The 12,646-nt window shown below is 40.4% G+C and overlaps 1 pseudogene; it reads left to right on the top strand.

The window, feature by feature from the left end:
- The first annotated feature begins 11,209 nt into the window (after window positions 1–11,209).
- Window positions 11,210–12,429, top strand: LOC129622355 (low molecular weight phosphotyrosine protein phosphatase-like; annotated as a pseudogene).
- The last annotated feature ends 217 nt before the right edge of the window (window positions 12,430–12,646 follow it).

Genomic DNA, 12,646 nt, shown 5'->3' with positions numbered 1-12,646 from the left:
AGATAGCCTAAAATAAAACTGCTCAAGGAGTTTGAAAGTAAAAGAACGAAACAGTGGGTTTTAAAAAAAACTTGACAAATTGATTCTTAAGTATATTCAAAAGAGTAAATTCAGAGAGTAACAAATATTTGTTGAATGCCTACTAAGTGCCAGGCATGTGTTTTAAAGCTGCAATAATTAAAACAATGGGGGTAGAGCCAAAAGTAGACCAACAGAGTCAGCAGGAACAGAACAGGAAGTCTGGAAATACCCTTACATGTGCATAAGAATTTAATCTATGATAAAGATGATAGCTCAAACACATAAGGAAAGGACAACTTTACTTCCTACTTGTAAAAAATAAACAGCCATAAATATTCAATATAAACTTAAGAGTTTCAGCTTAAAAAAAGGTATCAGATAGACTAAAGATCTTAACATTAAAAGTCCCACTTAAGTAATAGAATAAAATTTAGAAGTTTACTTTTCATATTTGGAGTTCCATCTCAACTGCTCAGAGAATTTGAATAAACAGTTCACAAGGGAAATGTAAAGGGCAGTTAAACATGGAGAAAACAAAGCTTAACCTCAGCGGTAGCTTAAATGATAAATCAATATGACAGCGATACCCAGTGGGGTCAGGGGGCAAAAGGACACCTTTGGGGTATGAACTGCTGCTGCTGCTGCTAAGTCACTTCAGTTGTGTCTGACTCTGTGCGACCCCATAGACGGCAGCCCACCAGGCTCCCCCGTCCCTGGGATTCTCCAGGCAAGAACACTGGAGTGGGTTGCCATTTCCTTCTCCAATGCATGAAAGTGAAAAGTGAAACTGAAGTCACTCAGTCATGCCCAACTCTTAGCGACCCCATAGACTGCAGCCTACCAGGCTCCTCCATCCATGGGATTTTCCAGGCAAGAGTACTGGAGTGGGGTGCCATTGCCTTCTCCGGGGGTATGAACTGGCAAAGCCTTTTTGGAGACCAATTCAACATTATCTACCAATCATTTAAAACAGGTAGTCCCTATAATCTGGCGATTGCATTTCAAGGACTTTACCCTGTAGAAATCCTCACATAAGTATACAAAGAACATTGTATAAGGATGTTCATTTCTGCATTAAAACACCAAACTTCTTGGAGTGGAGTGTAAATATCCATTAATAGAGATGAAGTCACAGCCTATCAGACAAAACGGCCATGAGCACTGCAGGCTGCTGAGGAAAGGGAAGCTGTAGTCTCACTGGCCCTGTGCTAGGGAAAATTTCTGGCAGAGCCTGCTGGTCAGAGGTCCAGGGTCACTCAGACCTTCAGTCCCATCGGGGACGGGCTCTGGTCTCCCAATGCCAGAGTATTTTTATGCTGCTAGACTTCAGCTTTGGTGACTGACTTATCATTGATTTTGAGAAAAACAGTTAAACCCTGGGCCTTTTAGTTAGGAAAGTTGTAAAGATATATACAACATCCTATTTTAAAATAAAAAGGTTTAAAGCAGTAAGAATCTCTGCACATTTTATACTGCTGGTGATGGAGGGGGAAAGTGTCTTTGTAAATGGTTCCCATTCATTCGTGTATTGATTCAACAAATGAGGAACAGACACAGCCTCTCAAGAAGCTCCCTTCATGAGGGGAGGAACTCTTGTGAAGGAATGGATGTGTGTATGTCTGTGTGAATCGCTGAGTCATGTCCGAGTCTTTACGACCCCATGGACTGTAGCCTGCCAGCTTCCTCTGTCCATGCGATTTCTTAGGCAAGAATACTGGAATGAGTTGCCATTTCCTTCTCCAGGGGATCTTCCTAACCAAGGAATTGAACCTGGGTCTCCTGTATTGCAGGCGGATTCTTTACCACGTGAGCCACCAGGGACTCAGAATTCTCCTGGCAAGTCTACTAGAGTGGGTTCCATTCCCTTCTCCAGGGTATCTTCACAACCCAGAGATGGAACCCAGTTCTCCTGCGTTGCAGGCAGATTGTTTACCATCTGAGCCACCAGGGAATGGATATTAAATATTTAACTGCAAAAAAGATAAAACTACAAAGTTCAATAAGCACTGTGAAGGATTATGGGAGCCTGTATTATGGGGCTTATATATAGGGGACTATGTTATAGGGGATATAGGTAGACTTCATTTCAGTTGGTCAGGGATGGTTTCCCAGAGGAGATTACGTTAGGTGAGACCAGAGAAAGGAATCCCAGAACAGTTTGCATAAAAAGGAAAGGACTTGGAATTTCCGTGGCAGTCCTGTGGTTAAGACTCTACACTTCAAACTCAGAGGGCTTGGGTTCAATTGATGGTCTCTGGTTGGGGAACTAAAATTCCACATGTCATGGGATGCAGCAGAAAAATTAAAAAGAAGGGCTTGTGCAAAAGTCCAAGATAAGGAATTGCTGGGAGCATTTACGACATTAACAAAAGGCTGGTGTGGGCCACTTTAAGAATTTGGGATTTTCCACTAACGGCAATGCAAAACTGTGGATTAGGAAAATGTTGCTTTTCAACAAGTGTGATTCAGACCAGGCAGTCTCCAGAGCCAATGTTTTTGGCAAGAGTGTGGGTATATCCTGCTCAAAACAGTTACCCACAGGAAATTGGGAGGAGAGCCAGGAAGGCAGCCAGAGTATTCTAGGCCAATCTCCTCTTCAGAATGGAGACCCCCAGTGGGAGAATGGATATCCCAAGGGGCCCCCATTGGCAGTGCCAAAGCACAGCTGTGGGGCTGTTTCATGAGACTTTCCATCCAGATGCGGAAAGTACGCCGAGGGTGTTCTTAGGTGGGGAAGGGATTTGGGAAACGGGTAAATTGGGGTAAGTTCTGCCATATTGATGGGGAAAATTTGTACTGTCTAATTTTCCAATTTAAAAATGTTCAGAGTATGAGATTTTAAAGTTTTTATGTGTTTTCAATGAATTCAAAATTTATAAAATATAAATCAAATATGTTTGAGATTGGACATTATATTAATTTCCTATTGCCATTTACAACAAATTACCATAACACTGGTGATTTAAAATAGCACACATGTGTTCCTTTAGTGTTCTAGAGGCCAGATATCTGCAGTCAGTATTAACGGTCTAAAGTTAAAGCATCAACGACCTTGAGTTCTTCTGGAGGTTCTAAGGGAGAATCTACTTCCATGCCTGCATTCCTTAGCTCATGATCCCTTCCTCCAGCTCTTGCTTCCATTTTCACATTTCTTAATCCTGTGGTCAAATCTCCCTCGGCTTCCTTCTGATAACAGTGCTTGTGATTATATGTAGGGGCCACATACCTAGATAATCCAGAGTAATTTTCCCATTTCAAGATCCTTAACAATCACATCTTCAGAGTTCCTTTTGCCATGTAAGATTATATCCACAAATTTAAAGGATTAGCCTCAATATCTTTGGGGCCATTTCAACTTTTCACAGGTATATAGTTGAATACAGCCCTCAGATTTCAACCTGTCTCAGATTTTTCCCTCAGCTACAATAATAAAATATCCCTAAATGATCCCAATACTCTGGTCCCTAAACTTATGATACTTTTTAAAAAACAGTTTTACTGAGGTTCAATGCATATGCCATAAAATCCACCCATTGTAATTACATAAGCACACGCACAATTCTTTTTAGTAGATTTTTAGAGTTTGCATCTGTCACAGCAATCCAGATTTAGAACATTTCCATCAACTCAAAAAGTACCCTGTGCTTATCTGCAGTCAATCACCATTCCTAAGTCCAGCTAAGGCATCCACTGATCTACTTCTGTCTGTATAAATTTACCCTTTCTACTTATTAATGGGGTCATACCATATAGTCATTCGTGTCTAGCTTTCACTTAGTATGTTTTTGAGTTTCATCTGTGTCATAGTGTGTATCAGTAATCAGTAGTTATTCCTTTTTATTCCTGAGCATAAATCACATTTGTTTATCCATTAACCTATTGATGGACATTTGGATTATTCCCTGGTTTTGGCTCTTACAAATAAATGGCACTGTGAATATTCATATATGAGTCTTCGTGTGGACGTATGTTTTCATTTCTTTGGATAGATACCTAGGAAGGGAGAAACTACCAAGCTGTTTTCCAAAGTGGCTGTACCATTTCCCACTCCTATTTGGAAAGTATGAGGGATCCGGTTTCTCCACATCCTTGCTAATACTTGTATAGGATATCCTTTTCTCGTTGAATCGCTTTGGAAACTTTGTCAGAACTAAATTGACTTTACATGTGAGGGCTTATTTCAATTCTATTCCATTGGCCTATATTTCTGTCTTAATGCCAGTACCGTGTTTTGTTGATTACTGTAATCTTGTAGTAAGTTTTGAAATCAGAAATTGTGAGTTCTCCAATTTTTTTCAAGATTGTTTTGGCTATTCTGGATTCTTTGCATTTCCATATTAATTTTAGAATTAGCATGTCAATTTCTGCAAAAAACAGAGCTGGGATTTTAATAAGGATTGCATTGAATTTGTAGATCAATTGGGGCAGTATTATTATATTAACAATAGTAGTTCTAAATTTCGTAGCATTTTCTATGTGCAAGGTCATGTCATCTTTGAATAAAGACAGTCTTACTTCTTTTCCAATGTGAATGGCTTTATTTTTATTTTTTACTTTTTGGCCTTCTCATACTAACTAAAACCTCCAGTACAACGTTGATTAAAAGTGGCAACAGCAGATATCCTTGCCTTGTTCCAGGTTTATAGGGATGCAGTCTTTTATGATTACATATAATGTAGACTGTAAATTTTAGTTAGATACCCTTTATCACATTGAGAAAGTCCCCTTTTATTCCTAGCTTAAGAGTTTTTATGGTTATTTTTATTCCTAGCTTAAGAGTTTTTCAAATGCTTTTTCTACATCTCCAGAAATGATCATACGGTTTTTGTCCTTTATTTTATTAACATGGGATTTACCCTCATTGATTTTCAGATGTTAAACCAGCCTTGCACCCCTGGGATAAAGGTGACTTGGTTATAGTGTATAACTCTATTTAAATGTTGCTGGATTTTATTATATAATGTGTTAAGGATTTTTGCCAAATGTGTTTATAAGGGATATTGTGTAGTTTTCATAGAATAATTGGCAGCTGTCCCCTTCTTCTCTGCTTTATGAAAGAATTTATTGTTGATCAGTCGCTCTGTCGTGTCCTACTTTTTGCGGCTGCACGGACTGCAGCACGCCAGGCTTCCCTCCTTCACTATCTCCCTGAGTTTGCTCAAACTCATATCCATTGAGTTGATGATGCCATCCAACCTCTGTCAGTCCCTTCTCCTCATGCCCTCAGTCTTTCTCAGCATCAGGGTCTTTTCCAGTGAGTCAGCTGTTTGCATCAGGTGGCCAAGGTATTGGAGCTTCAGCTTCAGCATCAGTCCTTCCAATGAATATCCAGGGTTGATTTCCTTTAGGATTGACTGGTTGGATCTCCTTGTTGTCCAAGGGACACTCAAGAGTCTTCTCCAGCACCACAGTTAAAAAGCATCAGTTCTTTGGCATCAGCCTTCTTTATGGTCCAATTCTCACATCCATGATGTGACCTTGCAAGAGACTGAGCCAATCTTGCCCTGAGTGTGTGGGAGTCTCCAGGAGAGGTGTGGGTTGACAGTAGCGTGCTGTGGGGGCAGGAGCACCAGCAGCAGCAGTCCTGGGAGGCGCAGTGCCTCGACATAAGCCCTCTTGGAGGAGGTCGCCGTTAGTTTTACCATAGAACATATAGCCCATCATAGAGACTGCAGACTCCATGACTGGGCCACCTCAGGCCAAACAACAGGGAGGGAGCACAGCCCCACCGACCAGCAGAAAATTGGATTAAAGATTTGGGAAGCCTGGCCCTGCCCACTAAAGCAAGAACCAGCTTTCCCCACAGTCAGTCCCTCCCATCAGGAAGCTTGCACAAACCTCTTATCTTCATCCATCAGAGGACAGACAGAAGAAATAAGAGCTTCAGTCTTATGGCCCCCAGAATGAAAACCACAGCCACAGAAAGCTAAGCTCACATGGATCACAGCCTTGTGTAATTCACTGAAACTATGAGCCATGCCATGCAGGGCCACCCAAGAGAGATGGGTCATGTTGGAGAGTTCTGACAAAATGTGGTCCACTGGAGAAGGGGATGGCAAACCACTTCAGCATTCTTGCCTCGAGAAACCCATGAGCAATATGAAAAGGCAGTAAGAATTTATAAAAGATAGTATTATATCATCTTTAATTATCTAAAAGAATTCACCAGTGAAATGTTCTGGGACTGAGCTTTTCCTGGTAGGAAAATTTTAAGTATGAATTCTGTCTTGCTATCAGTCTACTCAGATTTTCTATTTCTTCTTGAGTCAATTTTTATAATCTATATCATTCTAAAAATTTGTCCATTTCAACCAAGTTGTTAAATTTGTATTTTACCCCCTTGTATTCCCTTACATTTGCAAAATATTCACTTTTATCCTTTTCATTTATTTAGGGTCAGTAATGATTTTGTAATTTGTTTTTTTCTTTTTTTTTCTCTCTTTGTTATTCTAGCTAAAGATTTGTCAGTTCTGTTAATTTTTTCCAAAACACCAGCTTTTTGTTTTATCAGTTTTTTCTCTATTATTTTTTTTCTATTTCACTTACTTACACTCTAATCTTTACTATTTTCGTCCTTTTTCTTGTTTTGGATTTAGTTGGCTCTTCTTTTTGCAGATTCTTAAAGTAGAAACTGCTTCTTTTCTAATCTAGATGTTTAAAGCTACAAATTCCCCTGTAAATACTGCTTTTACTACATCCCCAAAATTTTGGTATGTTGAATTTTCTTTTTTATTAAGTTAAAAAGATGAATAATTTTTCTTGTGATTTCTTCTTTGACTCATGGGTTATGCCTAAATGTGTTGTTTAATTTCTGAGTATTTGGAGATTTCCCAAATTTCTACCTACCCTCAATCCTTAGGCTATGATTTTTCCTGTGGTCATGTATGGATGTGAGAGTTGGACTGTGAAAAAGGCTGAGCACTGAAGAATTGATGTTTTTGAACTGTGGTGTTGGAGAAGACTCTTGAGAGTCCCTTGGACTGCAAGGAGATCCAACCAGTCCATTCTGAAGGAGATCAGCCCTGGGATTTCTTTGGAAGGAATGATGCTAAAGCTGAAACTCCAGTACTTTTGCCACCTCATGCGAAGAGTTGACTCATTGGAAAAGACTCTAATGCTGGGAGGGATTGGGGGCAGGAGGAGAAGAGAATGACAAAGGATGAGATGGCTGGATGGCATCACTGACTCGATGGACGTGAGTCTGAATGAACTCTGGGAGTTGGTGATGGACAGGGAGGCCTGGCGTGCTGCGATTCATGGGGTCGCAAAGAGTCAGACACGACTGAGCGACTGAACTGAACTGATTATATAGAATATTAATCTGAAGTTATTATGGATGCACTTTCTATTTATTTTCATTGGTCTTAAGTTTGTGCTTGTTCTTGCTATTGTTGTCCAGACAACACAAAATTTTACCAGTGTATTTAATCACACTTACTCTATATATTTCTTGCAAAGTCTTCTGAATATGTCTCTTCTTGTTTGTGCACTTCCTCCAAAATGTCTTAAATTTTTTATTATAAGAGTTTTCATACTTCTAAGAAAGTAAAAATGATAGTAAAATGAACATCAATATATCCCTCCCCCATAACATTTTTAAACAGTTTGCTTTATATATTAGGTTAAACAATTCAAAACCCTTCCATTGATATTTCAGTTTGTCCTTCCTTTTCAGCTCCCCAGAGATATTTTTAACGTGGTTCCTAGTACAGCAAGCATTTTGAAACTTTGTTGCCTGAGAATTTTTTAAAGGATAGTTGATTTATAATGTTGCATTACTTTATAGCACAGTGCTATAGCATAGCACTTTATAGCATAGTGATTATTTTCTTTTTCAGATTATATTCCATTATAGGTTATTACAAATTATTGAATATAATTCCCAGTCCTATACAGTAAATCCGTGTTGCTTATCTATTTATGTGGAGTAGTTTGTATCTGTTAATCCTATATTCCTAATTTATCTATCCCTCACTCCCCTCTTTGGTAACCATAACTTTGTTTTCCGTCTGTGAGTCTGTTTTGTATATAGATTCACTTGTATTATTTTTTAGATTTCAAATATAAATTGTATCATATAATATTTATCTTTATCTGTCTGACTTACTTTACTAAGTATAATATTCTCTAGGTCTATCCATGTTGCTGCAAATGGCCATACTTCATTCTTCGTTAGGACTGAGTATTATGCCATTGTATGTATGTATGCCACGTCTTCTTAAATCAGTTGTCTGTTGATAGGCACTTGGGTTGTTTCCATGTTTTGGCTTTTGTAAATAGTGCTACTTTGAACATTGGAGCATGTGTATCTTTTCAAATTAGAGTTTATTTTTTTCCCAGATAATATGCCCAGGAGTGGGATTGCTGGATTATATACTAGTTTTATTTTTAGTTTTTAAGGAACCTCCATACTATTTTGCACAGTGACTATACCAATTTACAATCCCACCAACAATGCAGGATGATTCCCTTTCCTGATATATTTTTTTCACTCTTTTCACATTTGAAAGATAGTTCAGGTCAGTCGCTCAGTCATGTCCAACTCTTTGCGGCCCCATGAACCACAGCATGCCAGGCCTCCGTATCCATCACCAACTCCCAGAGCTTACTGAAAATCATGTCCATCAAGTCGGTGATGCCATGCAACCATCTCATCCTTTGTTGTCCCCTTCTCCTCCTGCCTTCAGTCTTTCCCAGCATCAGGGTCTTTTCCAGTGAGTCAGTTCTTCACATCAGGTGGCCAAAGTATTGGAGCTTCAGCTTCAGCATTGTCCTTCCAATGTATATTAAGGACTGATTTCCTTTAGGATTGACTGGTTTGATCTCCTTGCAGTCCAAGGGACTCTCAAGAGTCTTCTCCAACACCACAGTTCAAAAGCATCAATTCTTCGGCACTCAGCTTTCTTTATGGTCCAACTCTCACACATGACTACTGGACAAACCATAGCTTTGACGATATGGACCTTTGTCAGCAAAGTAATGTCTCTGCTTTTTAATACGCTGCTAGGTTGCTTATAGCTTTTCTTCCAAGGTGCAAGCATCTTTTAATTTCATGGCTGCAGTCACCATCTGCAGTGATTTTGGAGCTCAAGAAAATAAAGTCTGTCACTGTTTCTATTGTTTCCCCATCTATTTTGGCATGAAGTGATGGGAACAGATGCCATGATCTTAGTTTTTTGAATGGTAAGTTTTAAGTCAGCTTTTTCACTCTCCTCTTTCATTTTCATCAAGATGCTCTTCAGATCCTCTTCCATTTCTGCGGTAAGGATGGTGCTGCTGCTACGTCGCTTCAGTCATGTCCAACTCTATGCGACCCCAGAGACAGCAGCCCACCAGGCTCCCCCATCCCTGGGATTCTCCAGGCAAGAACACTGGAGTGGGTTGCCATCTCCTTCTCCAGTAAGGATGGTATCCTCTGCATATCTGAGATTATTGATATTTCTCCCGGCAATCTTGATTCCAGCTTGTGCTTCATCCAGCCCAGCATTTCGCATGATGCACTCTGCATGTAAGTTAAATAAGTAGGGTGAGAATATACAGCCTTGACATACTCCTTTACCAATTTGGGACCAGTCCATTGTTCCATGTCTGGTTCTAACTGTTGCTTCTTGACCTGGAGGTCAAGATTTCTCAGGAGGCAGGTAAGGTGGTCTGATATTCCCATCTCTTTAACAATTTTGAAAGACAAGCTGGCTGTATATAAAATTATAGGTTCAAAGTTATTTTCCTTAGTACTTAAGAAACACTGCTCCATTGTCTTCTTGTGCCCAGTGTCGTAGCTGAGAGGTCTAGCATCAATCTAACACTGTTAAAATTTTCTCTTTGGTTTTGACTATTTTTTTTCTGTTTTTGTTTGCTGTTGTTGTTATTGTTGTTTTGGCCACACTGTTTGTGGGATCCTCGTTCCCCAAACGGGGCTCTCAGCAGGGAAAGCGCAGAGTCCCAACCACTGGACCACCAGAGAATCCCCTCTCCTGTATTTTTAAATTTTACCATCTAGTGGGTTTTCCTTTCTCTCTTTTATTTTCCACTCTATGGCCTTTTCAATCTGGTCATTCATTCTTTTTAAACCTGAAAAAAAAAAATTAGATCCTTTGTTCTTCAAATGTGTTCCTCTTTTCAGTTTCATTTTATCCTGGATTCCTGTTGCACGGGTGTGGGCATTCTACTTCTATCCTCCTTATTTCTTCAACTTAATTTTTTATGTTCTCATTCTTCAATGAGTCCTTCTTAAAGTGTTTCTCAATATGGTATTCTAATCTATTTTTATCAGTTATATATCTCATTTATTGTGTTCTTTATTTCAGCTATTACCTTTTTCATATCTAATACTTTCCTTTGATTCTTGTAAGTGTTTTCTTGTTTTTCTTTTACACTGCTAATATATCTTTTGTGTATTTATAGAACTGATTTGAAATCCTTAGTTCATCTCTACTAAAGAATACTGCTGCTTCTCTCCTACTGTTTCTGATCTTAAATGTTGTGATTTTATTTTTCTTTCGGTTTAATTTTACTCTGTGAGTGTCTCAACATTTTTGGCTTGTGAACCCCTATTCCCTGGGGGTATTTACTGTTCTACCCTGTACTGCATTTGAGGGAAGGACAGAAGGCCATTCAGTGTCTGCCAGCCTATTAACTTCAAGGAGAGGACAGGGTTTCAGATCTCAACTGGAGTACCCCAGGCATCACACAGTCACAGGTCATCACTCCTGCTTGTTTGCATTTGGTCCCCAAACTCCCTGGGTTCTTGATTTCACTTTCTACCCTGTGCTCAAAGGGAGCTCCTCTATTGATTTGAGGGAGGGGCCAGCCTGGGAATTTGGAGAGCAAAAGATGGGGTGAGGAGTTGTTCAAAACAGTTGTTCCCCAAGTTTATCAACTCGTGACCCTGGCAGGGCTTTATGCCGCCCTTAGTTCATCCCCATAGACACCCTGACCGGTGGTCCGGGCCACTGCATCTGCAGTTCTGCAGCAAAGAATAAATAATGCTCACCCAATGCAAAGATGTGGACGAGGCAAGAGCAAAACATCAATCACTTCTCCACACCTGTGGTCAGTTAATCTTTGACAACAAAGGCAAGAATATACAATGGAGAAGAGACAGTCTCTTCAGCAAGTGATATTGGGAAAGCTGGACAGCCACATGTATATCAATGAAAATTTATTTGATTGACTTGAACAGTTCCTTCAATTTAAACATTCCTTCACACCATATACAAAAATAAACTCAAAATGGCTTAAAGTCTTAAGTATATAAACATATATGTGATACCATAAAACTAGAATAAAACAGGTAAAATATCATCTGGCATAAACTGTAGCAATATTTTCTTAGGTCAGTCTCCCAGGATGATAGAAATAAAAGCAAAAATAAACAAATGAAACCGAATCAAACTTACAAGCTTTTGCACAGCAAAGGAAACCATAAACAAAATGAAAAGACAACCAGTGGAGCAGGAGAAAATATTTGCAAATGATAGGACCAACAAAGGCTTAATTTCCAAAGTATGCAAACTCGTCATACAACGGAATAACAAAACAAACACCCTGAACAAAAAAATGGGCAGAAAAGCTAAATAGACATTTCTCCAAAGAAGACAGGCAGCGTGCGGGAAGATGGCTGAGCAGGTGACCAAGTCGGTGCTGTTCGTGTGTCTGGGTAACATCTGTCGATCACCCATCGCAGAAGCGGCTTTCAGGAAACTTGTAACTGATCAAAACATTTCAGATAATCGGAGGACAGACAGTGCAGCGGCATGCACGTGTGAACTAGGAAGCCCTCCTGATTATCGGGGCAGGTTTGCATGAAGAAGCGTGGTATCCCCACGAGTCACGTTGCCCGGCAGGTTACCAAAGAAGACTTTGCCACTTTTGATTATATACTATGTATGGATGAGAGCAATCTGAGAGATATGAATAGAAAAAGTAATCAAGTTAAAAACTGCAGAGCGAAAATCCAACTACTCGGGAACTAGGATCCACAAAAACAACTTATCATCGAAGATCCCTATTATGGCGACGACGCTGACTTTGAGGCCGTCTACCAGCAGTGCGTGCGCTGCTGCAGGGCCTTCCTGGAGAAGGTTCGCTGACCCGGCCGTCCCGCTGTGGCCCAGGCTCGTCCCCCGAGGCCGTGTGTCAAGTGTCAAGAGTGTCACCGTTCCCGAGCCAAGGCCGCAGCCCTCTTGTAGATGGAACTCAGTCTTGGTGTTTGGCGAAAGAGTAAATAAAAAAATCTTTGATTCAGATAGTTTATGGGGTAAGAGTTCCTTAGACGAGCTAAACCTCCCACTATGCCCCAGTTACAAAAACAGTGGAACAGTCGAAGTAGTGGAGCAGCACAGTAGGCCACAGAGAAGTGAAGCGAGACACCCCTCGGGAGCCTGCACTGCCCCTCCTTCTGTGGACTGACCCTGCCCTCACCGCCTCGACGGGGCCTGGCGCCCAGCGGTGGTGAGTTGCCACTGGCTCGCAGTGCGCAAGCGCACACTCTCAGGCCAGGAAGGAGCAAGGCTCGTGGGATTCATCCTTAGCACCTTAACTCCTTCTTAGTTTGTGTCTGTGTAGTTCATTTCATGAGGAAGTCACCTTATGTGCTCCCATTTGAACCCCTTTGCCTCTGGAA

This window comes from Bubalus kerabau, chromosome 11 (genome assembly GCF_029407905.1).
Source record: "Bubalus kerabau isolate K-KA32 ecotype Philippines breed swamp buffalo chromosome 11, PCC_UOA_SB_1v2, whole genome shotgun sequence".
In the NCBI taxonomy this organism is placed as follows: Eukaryota; Metazoa; Chordata; class Mammalia; order Artiodactyla; family Bovidae; genus Bubalus; species Bubalus kerabau.
This window is presented reverse-complemented; position numbering and strand designations above follow the sequence as displayed.